This window comes from Heteronotia binoei, chromosome 5 (assembly GCF_032191835.1).
Source record: "Heteronotia binoei isolate CCM8104 ecotype False Entrance Well chromosome 5, APGP_CSIRO_Hbin_v1, whole genome shotgun sequence".
NCBI classification, from domain to species: Eukaryota; Metazoa; Chordata; class Lepidosauria; order Squamata; family Gekkonidae; genus Heteronotia; species Heteronotia binoei.
In genome coordinates this window covers 124,905,585-124,924,684 of record NC_083227.1, presented here as the reverse complement: position 1 = coordinate 124,924,684, position 19,100 = coordinate 124,905,585, and the positions used below count along the sequence as shown (strand labels likewise).

The 19,100-nt window shown below is 42.4% G+C and overlaps 1 protein-coding gene across 1 annotated transcript in view; it reads left to right on the top strand.

Moving 5' to 3' along the window:
• The first annotated feature begins 3,629 nt into the window (after positions 1–3,629).
• SYNPO (synaptopodin) overlaps positions 3,630–19,100 on the top strand; it is a 127,861-nt gene continuing 112,390 nt past the window's right edge. Inside the window, exon 1 of the mRNA XM_060240311.1 lies at positions 3,630–3,728. The gene's annotated coding sequence lies outside the window, so the exon portion shown is untranslated. The remainder of the gene's footprint in view (positions 3,729–19,100) is intronic.

Genomic DNA, 19,100 nt, shown 5'->3' with positions numbered 1-19,100 from the left:
AAAAAACCTCAGCTTGAGACCCTGGAGAGCCGCTGCCTGGACCCTTTTTGGAGATGCCAGGGATTGAACCTGGGACCTTCTGCTTACCAAGCAGATGCTCTACCACTGAGCCACCATCCCTCCCCAAATGCTGTGCATGCACATGCAAAAAAAAAAAAATCCCCTGCTAGAAGTTGCAGGGGACTTGGGAACCCTAGTTGTCCCTTTCACTTCTCCCTAGCAAAAGGGAGACATCCCATTTCCTGTTTTTCATACCACTTACCAGAAGTGGTCTAAAACATCATTTGGGGGTGGGACCTCCACCCCCACCCCCCAGAACTCCCCTCAAAGGCTCTCACCAGCAAGGTAAGGAGATCTGGTAACTGTAACACACAGTCAAATGGATAGCTATGAATCAAAAGGTGCCCATGTGGCAACTGGTAGGGAATTGATCACTTGAGCCAGCTCAAGCAGAAGCAACTGCCAGTGAGGAATCAATCACAGTCATCCCTTTGGACTTGTCCCAAACCAGAGGCTCCCCAGTTCCTTCACCCTGGTATTAGTTTAAAAGCAGCTCTGTCACTTTTTTTTATATTTAGCACCATTAGCCTGGTTCTCTTTTGGTTCAAGTGAAGCCCATCCCTTTCGTACAGGTTCGGCTTGTTCCAGAAAGCTTCCCAATGCCTAACAAATCTAAATCCTTCCTCCTGGCACCACTTTCTCATCCACATATTGAGACCCCCCCAGGGCTTATTTTGTAGGAACTCCTTTGCATATTAGGCTACCCTCCCCCCCCCCCCCCCCGATGCAGCCAATCCTCCAAGAGCTTAAAAAAGGTAGTCCCCTGTGCAAGTACTAGTCATTTCCGACTCTGGGGTGATGTTGCTTTCACAATGTTTTAATGGCCGATTTTTTATGGGGTGGTTTGCCATTGCCTTCCCCAGTCAGCTACGCTTTCCCCCCAGCAAGCTGGGTACTCATTTTGCTGACCTTGGAAGGATGGAAGGCTGAGTCAACCTCGAGTTGGCCATCTGAACCCAGCTTCCTCTGGGATCGAACTCAGGTCGTGAGCAGAGCTTAGGATTGCAGTATTACAGCTTTACCACTCTGCACTTACAGGGCTCTTAATATGCAAAGGAGTTTCTGCTACAAAAAAAGCCCTGATCTGTTCCTGTTTAGCTGGCCCTGCACATGGAACTTATAGCAGTTATGAAAATTCTACTTTTGAGGTCCTGGCCATTAACTAGTAGCCTAATTTTTTTCGACCAGGTTCATACAATTACATTTCCAAGTGTCACTGGTGCCGTTTACCATGACAGCTGACTTTTCCTCAGTTTGGTCTATCATCCTATGTTAGTCAGTGCATGGTCACTAAGATTAGTTAGAATAGTTACTAAACTGGGTAATTCTCCTCATAGAGACAGTTTTAGATATATACTACAAGTAAAACATATTCTGTATGCACTCTCCTCACAATATCCTGGAGTCCAAAAAATGGAGGGCTAACATCCTTGAGCCCAAAAAATGAGAGGTGGAAGGCCAATGATAGTCCCTTCTCTGTCATCCTGTAAAGTCTCCCTTGTTTAATTTCTGCAATTGTGGAGGCTGCCCAGCCAGGCCTCTGGGCTAGCAATGCTGTAATGTTTAACTTACCCAAATTTGTAATACATTTGCTTTGTTGCCCCTAAGTAATCACTACCACTCACCCCCACTGCACTCCTAACTAAGGTGTTTCAGGTTTATGAGCTCTGAAGAACTATAAAGCCTTTTTATGGGCAGCTTTTACAATTTCAAATCTGAGTATGTGACTGGGTAAACATCGGACAAAGCACCAATTTGCCATGCTCCCTGCCTAGTAGGTATGGCATATGGACATCAATTGTATGATTGATTTATTGGGCTTCATAATTAGCTACAGCCCCTTCAGCAAGCACAAAACGCTCTTTCACGTAAATGCGTGTGTGTGCTGGAACAATCAGAACCCATTTAATTTTAGTCCTCTTCACCAGCAACCTTCCACTCCCTATAGGGTATCTCCAGATTCTATGGAAGAGGGAAGGTTCTATGGCACTCTAGTGCATATGGAGGAACCTCAAATGTGACTGAGGCACAATTTTTCTTAAAGTAGGACTGGAACTGAGACATCAACAATGGAAACCTGTGAACGTATAAAACTGCCTTATAATGAATTGGACTATTCTTCCATCAAGGTTAGTGTTGTTTTCTTTGACCAGCAAAGACTCTCCAGTATCTCATATTGTAGTCTTTCACATCACCCACTATCTGATTCCTCTAAGTGGATGCTCTAGTGGTTGCACTTGGGACCTTCTACATGCAAAATTGATGCTCTGCTGCCACTGAGTCACAGCCCCTTCCCTAAGCAAAGGAAGTTAAAAGTCCAGTCAGTGCTTCTTAGTAAAAAGGCACTACCTAATTACCACACAATTATCTGCATTACCTGAGTGATCCAATATGGACCAAGTAGTAGCTACTTTCATTTATATGATAAAGTACTTCAAAAATATAGTATCTGTCTGTCTCCAAAACTTCTAACAGGGTGAGTCAAAAATTTAGCAGGTGAACTTTCTCTTGGCATGGAGATTAATATGGAAGTGGAGAACAACACATAACCCGCTCTCTCTCTCTGTCTGTGTGTGTGTGTGTGAGAGAGAGAGAGAGAGAGAGAGAGCAGGTTAAGTGTTGTTCTCCACTTCCATATTAAAAATGAAAACACTTTAGATCCAAAAAAGAATAGCCAAGCAAGCAAGTATGGATCCCACCAGAATTGCATATTCTTATAACAGCACTGTTTTCTGTCTTGATTGGCCTTTCACAGAACTGTAGAGGGAAATTGCTAGATGTGACTATAGACTGAGCTCTTTCAAATTGGTTCTTTGGCCAGAAAGGTAGACAGGGCAGGCTTTGCAAGAGTTTAGGACTCAAGACAAATGTTGATATATTTCTAAACCACTGCCAGATGTGTGAGTTTCTTATATTTGCACTACATCGTGTCTCATGTGGTTTAAAATGTGGTCCAAAATTATTCTGACATCTCACCCCATTTCATTAGAGACTGGGACATTCATACAGAGGCTCCAAGTAGGATCAGTTCTTTAACCCCAATAGAGAGCTAATGAAGAGGAGAGTAGCAAAGGGGGGGGGGGGGCACCTGTCTGTCCCTTAAGCATAAAGCAGTGTAAAACCAAACTCTGCAGTCAGTCTTCTGTAGTGAAAGTGTTTGGGATTGAGACGGCTGCCAGATGAGCAATAAATAAAGTTGGTGTACACAGATAATTCACAAAGCAATATGCATGCAGCTCTGGGATGAAAAACAAGACTTGGTTGGCTTTCAAAGCATCTTCACGTTGTCTGTTTTTCTTTTGTATGTTTGGATTTTACAAAGCTCCCAGCCCTTCCCAGAGTGCATTTTCAGAGAACTGGGCATGGGCTGCATTTATACTTTTGAAGTAAGCTCTTTAAAAATATAGGTGGCTAATGTCTTCAGTATGTATGAAATATACCATATGCTGGGAAACAAAAGGGGCTCTGTGCTATTAAAGTTTCAGCTCCACATTCCCCCTCTCCCTCCTCTCTCCCCTTTCACCCTTCCTTCCTCTGCTCCTGCTCAGGCAACTAGGAGGGAGGGAGAAAGAAGAGAAACTCAGTTGCGCTGAGATGCAAGCTGAGGTGGATGGAGAAGGAAGGGTCTGCTGGAGTGGTAGCTGGGCAACACCACTTCATAACTTCAGGTAAGGGGGCCTAGCCAGAGAGAAATACTTGTCCAAGATCGAAAACTAGGGTTGGATGGGATGAGGAAGTCAGATAGTAACTGAGTGTTTGGTATAGTTCAAAGAGTGGGGAAAGGAAAGAATCTGATAACTTTTTTTTTTGTCTCACCATCATAATAGTACTGGGACTTTCTAGGATAGACCTTCTTTCAGACAGTGATTTCTGCCATAATAGTGAGGCAAAGCATTTTTCTTACAGTTGTGATCTGCATCATACATTCCTCTCAGCTAAGCAGCTGGATTTGTGTAATTAATGTTTTCCTACAAGGAAGACAGAGTTGATAGCACTTAAAGATACTGCCCTGTCTGTGCCTTGGGAGTGGAAGGGCTTCACTTTAAGGATACACATCTCAAAGGTTCTTCTGCTTGATCTTATTTAACAATGTGCCTTTCATTGCTGAATAAAGTGCAGGAATATCACATGGTTTGGGAAAACCAATCGGTACTGCTTTCTGGATTCCGTTACCTGATGGAATGTCATGAGAGGTTTTTTTTAAAAGTACCATCTCAATATAAATGGAATGCCTGATTAAAACTATGCATTACATTCCCTATGAAGAAGCTGAATTAAGCAAAACCCATGGGGGCAGGAACATCTCAAGAGGCCAACTTTTCGACCCACAGACTTCATAAATTGTAATTTCAATTGTTGGCTATTGTGAGGGTTATATTACACATCAACAAGCTCTTCTGCTGCTGGAAAAAGGAAGGGTTGTTTTTTTCTTTGACTACCAAAAAAAGCTATGCTGGTGATCATGGTACTTTAATGGACAAAAGCTATAGTGGAGTAAGGAGGGGAATTAGATTAAATGGAGTGAAAAAGCTGTCTGGATCAACATCCACATGGAGTTTCACATGGGCATACTGTGCTTTTTAAAAATAATAATAATAAAGAACTACAAGGACTAGTTTTTTCTTTGAATAGTTTGTATGTATAGTCTTTTTCTCTTTGCCTTCTGGAAGGCTGAAGGTGCTGACATGTGCCAGTCTGATATCAGACCCTTCTGGCTGGCCTTAAAGAAACAGACTGTCCTTTGACTTGTCTGTTCTGTCAACATATAGGGGTTATTGTTGCTGGTGAAGAGGTGGAAAAAAGGGGAGAAGAGAGGAGAAGGAGAAAAAAAATCCAGGGAAGGGAAGAGCCCTTAAGAAAGACATTGTAAATGTGATGCCAGTGAACTGCCAAAAATAACAAGCTCTGAAAGTTTGTTTGTTTTTTGTCCTGCTGTCTTTCACCACCATATCATAAAATTGCTGATAGCATAGGGGATTCTCAGAGGAGATGTCTGATTTTCTAAAAAGAAGCCCAAATACAAATGCATCACGCTAATCTAAAGTCTGGATAAACAGCTGTATCTTATATATGGAGCTAAGATGTATTTTTGCTTGGTTGTAAGGGAAGTACTATAGCATATTGGATATTGTCTGATTTATTTTTTTTTACTATTGTATTATTTTAGTCTTCTGTGAACTGCCTTAAGTGCCCTTGGTGGTGCAGAAAGATAGTAATATAAGCTAAACTAGCTAAAAATTGGATATAAAATCAATACAAAGCAACTTTTTCTTACTGTATTTGTATTCCACCCTTCCTCAAGGAAGTACAAGGCGGAATAAACAGGCTTATCCTACATTATCTTTACAACAGCCCTTTGAGGTAGGTTACCCTGGAACGCAATGAGATCTAATGCAGTCTTCATGCCTAAGCAAATATCTGAATTCAAGTCAATATAAACCCAACATTCTATGCACATTGACTCTCAGCTAGAATATGTGTCCTTAATGAATTTCTAGCACTCCGAATGCAGCAGCCTATTTTCAGCTAAGGCCAGGTTGCAAGGAATGCAATCGCACAAGTACAGTTTGGGGTCTTCACTTGCTGCATAGAATTCTCTGGGCTCAGTACAACATATTGCTTTACACAACAAACCACTTAATGGTGTTGATCAAGCATATCCACAGGTCCTTTTCTTCTCCCCTTTGTCTTGAAAGATTTTCAAACTGAACACCTTCTCTCTATGAACAATTCTGTGCACACTGCTTACAGTGCCTAGGGGCAGAGGAACAGTGTCTGTGATTGAAACCTGTGCTGCCCAATGGCACTGAAAGAGTTAAGAGAGGGAAAAGAGTTTAGGTACATGAAATGGCAGTTCAGAAGTTATTTGTGCTGGCTTGCGTTTTCACTCCCTGTATTATTTCTAATTCACATGTGGCATTTACAGGAAATGGATCCAGACGGCTGAACACACATTCATTGATTTTTTGAGAGACCTGTGCAGGCATGTGGATGTGTGGATTATGATGCTGGCCTCCTTCCCTCCCTGTGCCCAATCTCCTTTCGATGCATTTGTTAGAGCATGCATAACACAGTTAATGCACAATGACCACTTCATACATAAGAAGAAACTGTGTTATTAATTTTTCATAGCATCCTAAATGCACGCGTGAGATCCCACCTATGCATGTAGGCCATTCTTCATACATTTTGACCAACACATGAAAATTGGGCAAAAGGATGGCATTGGGCCTGAGACAGCAACTGTGATCCCCTTTCTCATGTATGCATTCATATTTCTAAAGAACCAGCCACTGGCCTCTTCTAAAAAGTTGTACTGACTCCAGAATGCCTGGACAGACTAGAATGAGCATTTCCTGCCCCCCCCCCCCCCAGTAAAGAACATGTTCAGGCATTTCCTAGCCTTTTTTACTGAAGGCATAAATATTTCATATCAGTCATCATCAATGACACAAGCCTTGCATCTATTTGTCAGTGAATACAACGTGTAATTATGTTAAAGCCAAAGCGCTTGCTTTGAAATACAATAGCACTTGATGAGATCTTTCCTTGAAGATTGATGTTACTTGTCTGGAACAGCTTCAGATGTTGCACAGTCATGCTATCCTTTGGCAAGACTGCTGCATCATGCTAACTTTATTCCAGTATAAATGTATCACACAGCAAAGAATATGATTGGGAAGCACTCCTGGTTTTCCGTTACATTTAGCAGACAAACTGGATCTCATTGTTGTGTCTGTCTGTACAAGTTGCAATATAACAGATTCTTTGAGAAGGGATAGCCATATGTCGTGGAGTTCTGATAGGCAGGAGGGGGACCTACTTTGGTCAAAGCTTCTGAGTACCTACTACTATTATCACAAAGATAGTAAGTTATGTAGTGAAATATTATATCCATAGAAAGTGCCAGCTATAACAAAGTTGGATCTAAGGATGCCAGTCTTCAAGTGGGGCCTGGAGATCTTCTGGAATTACAACTAATTCTCAGACTATAGAGATTAGTTCTCCTGAAGAAATAGATGCTTTGGAAGATGGACCATATGACATTACATCCCACTGAGGTCCCTCACTTCCCCAAATCCCACCCTCCCCACACTCTATCCCCAAATCCGCAGGAATTTCCCAAGCCAGAGCTGGCAACCCTAAATGGATCTCTCCGTTAAAAGAAAGCAAATGTCTTGAAACAGTTTTTTTCCCATGGGAAGTGTCATGTAATGAAGTGCTCACTCCTCTTGAAGGAATCTTACTTAGCACCTATAGATACAAAACAGGCTTAGGGAGCAAACAGCTTTCCTCGGAAGTAAATTCCATGATGTTCAGTGGGTCTTACTCCCAAGAAAGTGTCTTTAGAATTGTAGCCCTAGGCCCTGAAGATTTGAAGAGCCAGCTTCTCTTGTAGGTTTACCCTTTTCCCTTGCAATCTGCTTAGAAAAGGTGTCCTGGAGGTTCCAAACCAAGGAGATATAGGCCTGTCTCCTACTATTCTTCTTAGCAAAAGCTCCCATCAATGGCCACAGCAACCCTACTCCTGGCAACCCTACTCCTGCCTATGGATGCTTCTACAGACATAAATGGCTCTTTCAGACTACTAGAGGAGGGCTCCGATGTTGCTGAGTGAAGTGGTAAGATGCATGCCATCAAATGCCTCTTTGTTAAGGATGTAATACATCAAAGTCTTGGAAACATTTGGTCTCTGTTTAGAACAACACCCCATTCCACCATTCTGCTGTTTTTATTTATTTAGAACATTTCAATGATGTTTGTCCCAAGAACCTGTTGAAGGCAGCTTACAACAGTCTATAGCACTGGATATATGGGTTGTGGTTCACAAAACCTATGCCATTTGTTCATCTTTAAGGTGTCAAGAGACTGTCATCTCAGGGTATATAGACTTTCTTCCTCTTCCGTCTAAATACAAAACCATTTTTATATATGTTCAGATTACTTTCAGTGACCTGCAGAAAGAAAAAGATGTTTAATTCCAATATTCAGTTATTTCCTTATTCTGGTAATATTGTGAAATTTGATTACCTGTGTCGATGCATGGTGCTTATTTTATGTGTAGTTATAGTGTTTTGTTCCTTGCATACTACCTTGCAAGAATTGATCAGCCAGAACATTTTAAAAAGAAGTTCCGTATTAAAGTCTATCCCAAACAGTCCATCCCGTTAGCCCATATTTCAGTCAGTCATTCTGCTAAGTGACCAAAAAGAAGACAGCAAGGCAAATGAAGAGCTGAAGCTATGCTGATATGTGCACAATAACTAGAGAGGAAACAGGATTTTCCTGCACCTCAGCAGTAATTTTCAATGTGCTTCTATCCTCTCCCCACCCCAGCCCCCATACAGGTAAATAGTTGCTGTTCATTATCATGGAGACAGTAAAGAGCAGCATCTAGTGGCAATGTTGCAATGAGGGTTTGATGGTCATGCCATCAGTAACGGAAACTATGGGAGAGAAGCAATATGCTTACTTAAAAGCTTCTCCATTGGAAACCATATTTTTACAAACTCCACTTCCCAAGACTCCAGGAACTGGGCTTAGACTGTGGAAGTAGGGATATTATTGCATTCCGTGGTGTCCCTCTGGGTAATGATCCAGCCATACAGGGTCATCTTCTACTTCTGAAAGTATTCCTTACTTTGTCTCATGGCCAATTTGGAATAGCAAAGGCCAAAGTCAATTTTCAAAAACAACCCTGACGCTCAAACACATCCCAGCTGCATTCATAGCAATGGTCCCAATAGATGGCACTCTTCCTGACTGGCCTATTCATCACTGAAGCTGTTGCCACTGGTAACAGGCCAAGGAAGGTCAGGCCATCTTGTGCACTTAGGGGGTAGGTATGGTGAATGGGGCAAGAATGAGGAAAAGGATAGAAAGTGGCATGTAAATTCCAAAAACAAACAATAACTCCAAATAAAGAAATCTTCTACTTCATGGCAATCTTAATAAGCCTTTAGCTGTTTTTGGTTGGTTTGTTTTACAGTAATGCTCTATGCTTCTTTCCCTTCAAGTGCATTCCATTATTTTAAATGCATGTTCAAGGGAAGAAAATTGTGAGGTAATGTGTGATGAGTAGAAATAGATACCCTACCATGTGCGTGAATAAGATGATTAGTTAATTAAGGCTCTAGAAGTCAGGCAGCAAGAGACTATCGAGAAATGAAAGTTTAATTTCAAAATTATATCCCCTCTTGTGCTCCCTCCCTGTCCAAGTTTTAAAAGCAACAGTGAGCGTTTCTTTAGATCGCATTACTGGATAAGCATACAGCTTAATGAAATCCAGTGCAAGTTGGGGATAAAGCAACAGAAGCCAGACATCGCTGTTCCATCAGCTTCCTTTTATGGGGCACTCTTCCCCCACCCCTATCCCATAACTTCTCAAGTCTATAAGCTTTTCAAGGCAAGGACTTTTTTCTTCTTTGTTGCTCATATGGCACCAACTGAAAGCTGGGTCGATAAACTAGTGGGAGACTGTTTCAATAGTTAAAGATATCAGAGTTGGGCAGGCATTCTAGAATGTGGAAACTTCTCTTTAAAAGACGCAAGCAAATAGTTGGAATGGGGGGGGGTTGCTTTTAACAAGCTTCAGAACAGAACAGTTTCTGCTCAGTGTAAAAAGTCTTTATTTGAGCCCCAAGAGGCTCTGTGCAGCCACACAGCCATTATGTCTAGAAGAAACGAGGCAGAATGGGGTGGTATGGGAGAATACAATATCACAGCCATCATTTATAACCTCTAGCTAACCTTATGGTCAACTAGAGTCCCTTTGGGCATTGCTTGAAGGAACTGTTTTTGAGATTCTCTTTTTCCTTCCCGCTAAGAATCAGCAAAACCCACAATCATACCCAGGCTAGATTCTTGCCATACTGGAAACAAAGGCTATCTCAGTTCTGCCTGGTCATGTGGTCCTTCATGAACCCCACACTGGAGGCTGGGTGGTGGTGACTATTATGCTCCAAGAATCTTTCTCCTTTTGCAGAGTTCGTTTGTTAAGTTAGTTAATTGTCTGTTTGTTAAGTTAGGTCCTAAGAAAAGATTGGGTATTCTCCATATTTACAGGCCACCTGTCTATCTGGGGAGAAGGGGTCTCAGGATTCATGTTGTAGTCCCTGGACTGATTGTTCAGAGAGGTTTCAACATTCATGCCAACAGCACCTTGTCTAGGGCAGCACAGGATTTTGTATCCTCTCTAGCCATCCGGGTCTCTTTCAGGTTCTATGGTCCCTCATACTTAACAAAGGACATATGTTAATCTTTTGCACTGAGATTTGTGGGGGGGGGGGCAGTCTGGCATGGAGCTGGAAGTTCAGCCTGTGTTGTGATCTGATCACTGCGTCCTCAAGGCAAAGATCTGTTTGGCAGTAATAATGTAACCAGGCATAGCCTGGTAACTAGCAGTAGATGGAGGGACATGGGAACTTACAGAGGGGGTACGACTGGTGTTTGTGAACAATGATACACCTTCCAGGCCACCCAGAAGTGACATCATTGTGCCAGCAGTGATTTTCTAGCAGTCACTATGGTTTACATAAAGTTTTGGAGTGAGTGCTAGAGCATCATGACCAACATGATGACATCACTTCTGGTCACACTGGAAGTTGTGTCATCATGTGGGGACAACAATCACATCCCCCATATTTGACTGGCCAGTTTCCTCCCATGCCCTAGCTGAGCAGTAGTTGGCAACAGGAAATCTGCCACAAGTGAGCAAATGGGAACCCTAGGCTCAGCAGGGGTGAGGGGGTAGCTAAAACGGTCTGCACATAGATATATATGGATCCAACTGATTTCTGAGATGTCCTGGAGAATTTTAGAATCCCAAACAACGGCTCCATTGAGACAGGGATGGAATGAGAAATTACTGGAAGCTATTAATGTGATTGCCCTCTCCCTTGACTTTTCCCATCCTTGAGGCAGAATCTGATACCTTGGTTCACTACAGAGTTAGGTGACGTAAAGAAAACCAAAAGATGTCTAAAAATCTGTTGACACAAAATTCTAATTGAATAAGAAAGACAGAAGTGTAGAGCCATGAGAAGACCTATGAAGCAGCAGGAGAGTAGCAAGGAAATTATACTTCTCTGCTACCATTGCATCAGCTTATTTGTGCCCAGCTCAGTTGAAGAATTTTGACAGTTGTTGACTCAAAAATCTGAGCCTCTGAATTTTCAGGATCTGATTGTTAATTGTGAGACTTTTGAAAAGTTTTTAACTGATAAAGTCTCTCAAATTCATTCCAGTCTAGACACTGGTTGTAATATTGTTCAAACAAAATAAATATCTAGTGAATTGTCTGGTCCATTTATGGATCATTTTGACCCAGTTACTGAGATGTTAACAGGATCTTAGGATCTGTGAAAGCCACCACTTCTGCTCTGGATCCTTGTCCATCCTGAGTGCTGAAATCAAAATGATCACATTAACTAGTCCTTGATGCCCATCATTAATCAGTCACTGACTAAGGGGACCTTACCTCAGTCAGTCAAAGAGGTGGTTACCCACTTCTAACTTAAAGAACCATCACTACAGATTAATTATTTTTGCCTGGTTTTTAATTTGCACTTTTTGGGGAGGTGATAGAGAGAGTAGTTGAAGAACAACTCTAAGTCTTCCTGGATCATTAATTGACTTTATACCTCTTTCGATCTCCTTTCAGACCATACTATTATTATGTCAACACTGGTTGATGTCTCCATTTGAATGTAGACATCAGCTATGCCTCTTTGTTGCTCTTACTGAATTTATCAGAAGCCTTTGACACTATTGGTGGTGCCATCTTGTTGAGGCATTTTTGTGGGGAAACGGGAATTAAAGGAAGTGCTTTGAACTGGTTTAAATTGTTCCTTATGGACTGAACTCAGAGTTCTCAGTTTTTGTTGTTGTTCAGTTGCACAGTTGATTCCAACTCTTTGCGACCCCATGGACCAAGTCACGCCAGGCCCTCAGTTTTTACCAGTTGTCATTAGTTAGGGACTTGTCCTGTGGGATTCCACAGGACTCAGTCTTATCCCTGTGATGTTTAATCTCTATGTAAGATTAAAGATATTGGGAGAAATAATATAAGGCACCCAAAATACAATAGGTAGAAATTGCTTCCCCTACCCTACGATGCCCCACTCATTCTCTATACCTGCAGTACAAATGTCACTATTTTTGTTTGTATACAGTTGGTAGAAATACTATTCCCACTCAACAGAACCAACAACAACAAAAGGCAGAAATATCAGTGATTCCATAGTCAAATTCACCTGCCTGTCTTGTAGCTAATTGCAATCCCAGCTGCTCCATGCTTCAGAAAGACACTGAAGTAGGAAATATCAGCCTGATCCACTTTCTTAAGGAGAAGCCTAGCTGACCCAGATCTATCTAATGCTACTATTTTCATTGTAAACTTCAGAACTAACCTAAAGGGTGGAGAAGAGGAAATGGGAAGCTGTAATTGATTGTTCTTACAATAGCCACAGCTCAGGCAGAGCTGACCAAGAAACAAGTCTGGATGGATCACATTTTCTGAGTCTGACTTCCAGTTCCTGAAGGCTAGACCTAGGGGTGCTCAAACACCTGACCATTTGATTCCTGTCATGTTCATCATATTTGGTCAAATTGTTCATGGCTGTTCAGTAATTTCAGCTACTCCTTTCTTCAAGTACAGTATTGTGCAATCAGCTTTCTGTGTATGTGCATTCTCACAACTCCTGATGGTGTTCTACTCCCCCCCGCCCCATTGCCACCACTCTGCTCTGCAGGCAATTGTTTAGATAGACAGTTCAAGCAGTCACAACTCATATAAATCAGACATAAATACTGTTTTTGTTTTAAGACACCCTGCCATTCAATATCTGCCGGAGTAATCCTTAGCAATATTAATGGCTACCAATCTGTTTGGATTGGCAGCATTTTCACACACATGCAGATTCAGTGTAACAGTGTTTGGCATGCATTCAAGTGGTCCGATTCTGAAGTGAACAGACCTGTTGATTGGCTTGTGTCTGAACAACACAGTTGAACATAGTAAGTTTCAGTCTTTTATTTATTAGCTTCTTTAACCAGTGGTCTTAAGCTCATAAAAAAGTCAGTAAATACAAAACAAATTACAAATAATTTAAAACCAAAATTGATTAACAGCAAGGAAGAAAGCCAATAATCAAGATCACAGGACATAATTAACCTGAAAGAATGCCTAATATTAATATAAAATTCCATAAAACTATTCAACATTTTAAATCTAGACTTTAAAATCTCAGTACATAATAAGAGCACAACAAATATCAGAGGCGTTTTAGAAAGAGCACTGTTGACAGATATTTTGACACCAAATAAGTTATTTCAGGGTCCACATCTGCCAGCGGTAGGGTTGTAACTGAAGGTTCCACAGAAAGTCTATGTTTGTGTAAGACAGGAGTAATCCAAAAGGATCTGGGCATGGTCCACTGATGGCAGAATAATACAAGGTGATCTAGTGTCTCTATTATACCTGATGCACAGTCACACAATCAGTCTGAGTATGGAATTTTAGTTGAACATAGTACGTTTCAGTGTTCAATATATTGGCCACAAAATTTGTGGTATTCCTAGTCAGGCCTATGACTTACTGGAAAAGGGCAATTTCATTAAGGCTTGTCCTCTCTGTTAATGAGCAGCAGGACAGGTTGCTGGCTCATTCTGTGGAAAATTGATCCTTTCCTGTCATGCTCTTGAAACAGGTTTAGTAACCGTATATTCTTTTCTGAAGCAACAGTAGAAATTTGCAGTCTTGTTCTTCAGCCCTATTTATCATAAATTTGGGATCTTATGGAAACAATCACGAATACTTCACATTTGCACTGCTTTCCTCTTAGATATCTCCCCCCCCTCCAGTGTACTTGGAAAAAAAAATATTTATTTTTAAAAGAGAAGATGTCTTTGGCTCTCATGATCTTGCTGGGGGGTAGGGTGGAAGAGGAAGTTGCATGGCTTGTTTTTGTAGGGTTCAGGCCTACATTTCACAGAAATTGCTGGTGAATCAAAACCACAATTTCCAGGAAACAGTGCGCAAACATATAAATGCGATCCAGTTAACACAAATCCAGTCCAATTAACACAAGCACACTCAGCTTGTGAGTCAGAGGAAGCAAAATATGAAAGGCATGGATCACTGTGGCCAGTTCATGCTTTTTGAAGAAGAAGAAGAATTGCAGATTTATACCCCACCCTTCTCTCTGAATCAGAGACTCAGAGCAGCTTACAATCTCCTATATCTTCTCCCCCCACAACATACACCCTGTGAGGTGGGTGGGGCTGAGAGGGCTCTCCCAGAAGCTGCCCTTTCAAGGACAACCTCTGCCAGAGCTATGACTAACCCAAGGCCATTCCAGCAGGTGGAAGTGGAGGAGTGGGGAATCAAACTCAGTTCTGCCAATAAGAGTCCACGCACTTAACCACTACACCAAACTGGCTCTCCTGAGAAAGGAACATAGCTGGTGTACCAGTCAAAGAAGTGACCCAAGCCTCTAACCATGGTGTTATATCATGGCAAGTTGGGAATGTTGGTGATGTTCCCTTATTGAACTGCTTAGTTGTTTTCCCTTGATCCCTGAGGGCTGAAAACTCTACGTTGTAGTTTCTTTTCACTTCCTGCTCTGATTGTTGGCTGATAGATTCTGTTCAAGCAGAGACCAGGAAAGGCCCTGCTGTTGTTCCAATAAAGCTTTCAATCAAAAGTTTCATGGTGTGCTTGTGAAATTATTATGTATAGTCAGGGGGTTTTTTGTAGAAAAAGCCCAGCAGGGGGATCATTTGCATATTAGGCCACACCTCCTGACACTAAACCAGCCAGAGCTGCATTCCTGTGCATTCCTGCTTAAAAAAAGCCCTGCACATAGTCTTCCAACAAAATTGTTCTTTCAGGGGGATTGCAACCCCCTCCAGTACAGGCTGACCCTTCAGTGGCTTTGTCATTGATCAACAGCATCTCAGGCTTGCAAGGGTTGAGCTTTAGTTCATTGGCCCTCGTCCTTCCTGATACTTTCTCCAAATAATTATTCAGAATTTCTACAAACCCAACTATTAGGGTATTTCTACAAACCCAACTATTAGAGTTGGATGTCATCTGTCTATTGGTAACACCTTGCTCCAAATTCCTTAACACTCTCTGCCATCAGTTTCATGGAGATATTAAATAGCAAGGAGGACAAAGTAGATTCCTGTGAGAACTCACAGCATACATGTCACTGAGGTGGCCACCAACCCCCACTCCCAATCTATCTACCCTCTCCAGAAGGTACCATTGCTGATGCTATTTGAAGCCACTGACAGGTGCAGGAGAATCAAGAGGGACACACTCTTCCTGTCACTCTCCCAGCAGTCAGGGCAGCCAAGGCTATATCTTTCCCAAATCCAGGCCTCCATCCTGACTGAAACATGTCTAACTAGACATGTCCCCTCTGGGAATACCTGAACCTGAATCTTGCCCCAAAATGGAAATCTGTACATGCGGCAATAGTTATTTAGGTTATTTAGAGCCAGTGTGGTGCAGTGGTTAAGTGTGTGGACTCTAATCTGGGAGAACCAGGTTTGATTTCCCACTCCTCCACATGCAGCTGCTGGGTGACCATGAGTCAGCCACACCTTTCACAGAACTGTTCTCTCAAGGGAGTTCTCTGAGAGTTCTCACAGGGAGGGGAAGGGAAGGAGATTGTAAGCTGCTCTAAGACTCCAAGTGAAGGGTGGGATATAAATTCAGTTTCTTCTTCTTCTCTTCCTTCTCCAGGAGTGCCCTTCTTCAGGAGAGGTTTCACAGCTTCCCTTTTCAAAGCATCTAGATCTACATCCTCCTTGACCCATTCAACCAAATGGGTTTATACCAAAACAGCCATGAAGGGCAAGAGCTGAGTCTAGACATGGGCCCTTTCTGCATTTGTGTTTACCATGCCTCTCCTTACACCTCTGTCACTTCAAAAACTTGCTTCTGTATTCACTCATGCACTCCCCTCACTCTCCCATTGGGTTTTTTAATTCCTTCCACTTCCTTTCGCAAGCATTCTGCTGTCACTCCGCTGTATCTCTATAGTTTCCAGGAGTGGTTTTTCAGAGGAGTATTTCCCTCTCCTCCTTTTAGTTTGTTTCCAAGCCTTTAAAAGCAGACACATTTCCTTGGACTTTTTCTCCCCCCCATCCTGGCAGGCCAGCTGGTCTCTCCTTATTGGTCAGTTTTGAACTAGGCATGTCTTTTGAAATAGGAGATTAGGAAAGTAATTGTGTTTGTCTGAATTGTTTGCAGCAGGCATCCCCAACCCCTAGGCCATGGACCAGTACCGGTCCATGGCCTGTTAGCAACGGGGCCATGAGTTGTATAATTATTTCATTATATGTTACAATGTAGTAGTAATAATAATAATAAGAAGAAGATGACGACGACGACGACATTGGATTTATATCCTGCCCTCCACTCTGAATTTCAGAGTCTCAGAGTGGTTCACAATCTCCTTTACCTTCCTCTCCCACAACAGACACCCTGTGAGAGAGTTCTCCCAGAAGCTGCCCTTTCAAGGACAACTCTGCGAGAGCTATGGCTGACCCAAGGCCATTCCAGCAGCTGCAAGTGAAGGAGTGGGAAATCAAACCTGGTTCTTCTTGATAAGAGTCCGTACACTTAACCATCACACCAAACTAATAAAAATAAAGTGCACGGTTGTATCATCCTGAAACCATCCCCCCCCCCTCCACCCCGGTCCATGGAAAAACTGTCCTCCACAAAACTGGTCCCTGGTGCCAAAAAGGTTGGGGACCACTGGTTTGCGGCAATGGCCAGTTAGCTCAGTTTGTTAAAATGCAGTGCTATTGATTGCAAGGCTGTTAGCTTGATTCCCCTTTTGAGCAATTTTGTATTGGGGGGGAAGGTTTCTTATTATTTTCCTATTTCCGGTGGGCATTCTCTTGTTACCAGCTGCCCCCCCCAATTTTTACCATTACCGTGATCGTGCTTATGTTGACAGACATTGGCCTATACATTGTTGTGCAGATATGCCTTCTTGCGCCTGTTGGTTGATATGTTGCACTGCCCTCAGATTTTTATGCTGTATGCTTTCATGATGTTTTATATTTTAATTTGTAAGTATGTTACTCTTTTGATGTAAGCCACTGTGAGCCTGCTTGCAGAAAAGGGTGGGATATAAATCTAAAAATTAAATTATATTAAAATTAAATAGACTGTGACCACAAACATTTCAAACATGGGGATAATGCTGCAGAACCTACTCTGGGGCGGCAGCAGCCTTTTTTGTGTGTGTGTGTTTTAAAGTCTGATCCATTTCAACATCTCATCTTCCACTTTTGTCATCTCATTTCTAAATAACAATGGGGGGAACTCAGGCTACAAAACATTGATGTCTCTACTCGCCCCTCCATGGACTGTCTTGTCTCCAGCCAAGTGGTCAGCATCTCCTCTCACTAAACTTTTAAAGCATTGCCTGCCAGTGATTTTTTTCCTCCAGCCATCTCAGATTAGCCTTAAACTCATTACTCCATGGTACAGAGTGGTAAACTGCAGTATTGAAGTCCAAGCTCTGCCCACAACCTGAGTTCGATCCTTGGTTCATGTAGCTGACTCAAGGTTGACTCAGCCTTCTATCCTTCCGAGGTTGGTAAAATGAGTACCCAGCTTGCTGGGGGTAAAGTGTAGATGACTGGGGAAGGCAATGGCAAACCACCCGTAAAAAGTCTGCCATGAAAACATTGTGAAAGCAAAGTCACCCCAGAGTCAGAAACAACTGGTGTTTGCACAGGGGATTACCTTTACCTTTTACATTGACTACTGATAAACACTAATGTAAGGAGAAAACACTAAAGGCAACCCCACAGTAAATTGAGCTGGAAGAATCTACTATTTCAAAAGACACGCCCAGTGTGAAACTAGCCTATCAGGAGAAACCAACCCCACAACACTACCTGAGTTTTCTCATTGGTATGCAGAATGTATACACTGCAATTCTCAATAGAAATTGGGGAGAGAAAGATGCAGAATGCAGGCAAAGCATTTGAAGAAAGCTCCAGCTGACCTAACTGACTGGGATGGTGGCTCAGTGGTAGAGCATCTGCTTGGGAAGCAGAAGATCCCAGGTTCAATCCCCGGTATCTCCAAAAAAGGGTCCAGGCAAGTAGGTGTGAAAAACCTCAGCTTGAGACCCTGGAGAGCTGCTGCCAGTCTGAGAAGACAATACTGACTTTGATGGACCGAGGGTCTGATTCAGTATAAGGCAGCTTCATATGTAACTTCAATGAAAATAAGAAGTAAACTGTTTATGCAGAAAGGGCCACGATGGACTGCACATTTCTATGCAGCTTGTCCACTTCACCAGACTTCACCAACTGAAATTCATTCATGCAGCTAGGACCAGACAGTGCTCCAGCAGCATCCTGAGATTTAGCTAAATCAGTCATGGGAACCATGTTGCAGTAGTGGCAAGTGCTTTTATCTGCAAAATGCACAGCAAAGGAGTCACAGCCAGTCAGCATGTTTACAGGGTCAATCTCTTCAGGAGTCTGAGACAAGAGTTCATTATCCCCAAAAGATTTGCTGAAGGCATTACATGGATGCAATGGTGATGGAGACGTGAGCTTGCTTCACTGCCATCACTATGGAAAAGTAGGCACAGTAATAGATTCTCATCCATATTCAGTTATATGAACTTTGGGCTTTCCTCCACTTGCACTCTAAGCATATGCCCAACCTTTTCATCACCCCAAGGTCTCCAGGAAACCATTCTGGGCTCTGCAGGAGGGAAGAAGAGAGGTCGTGTTTACTGCTCAGGTTATCTCAGCATTCCACAGGCCAACCAGGGCTGAGAAAGGAGCACCAACCTTGCTGACTATAAAATCCCCAAGACACACGAATGAAACTTCTGAATCCCTCTGCCTCCCATTGCAGACACTTTCAGAGGTTCCAAGTATATATAACTCTAAACCTTTACCAGAGAATGGTTGGTCCATTACAAAGGTAGAACGGGAAATTCACCCATTACCAAACCATGCATTTTGTCCTAAAGGTAAAGTAGTCT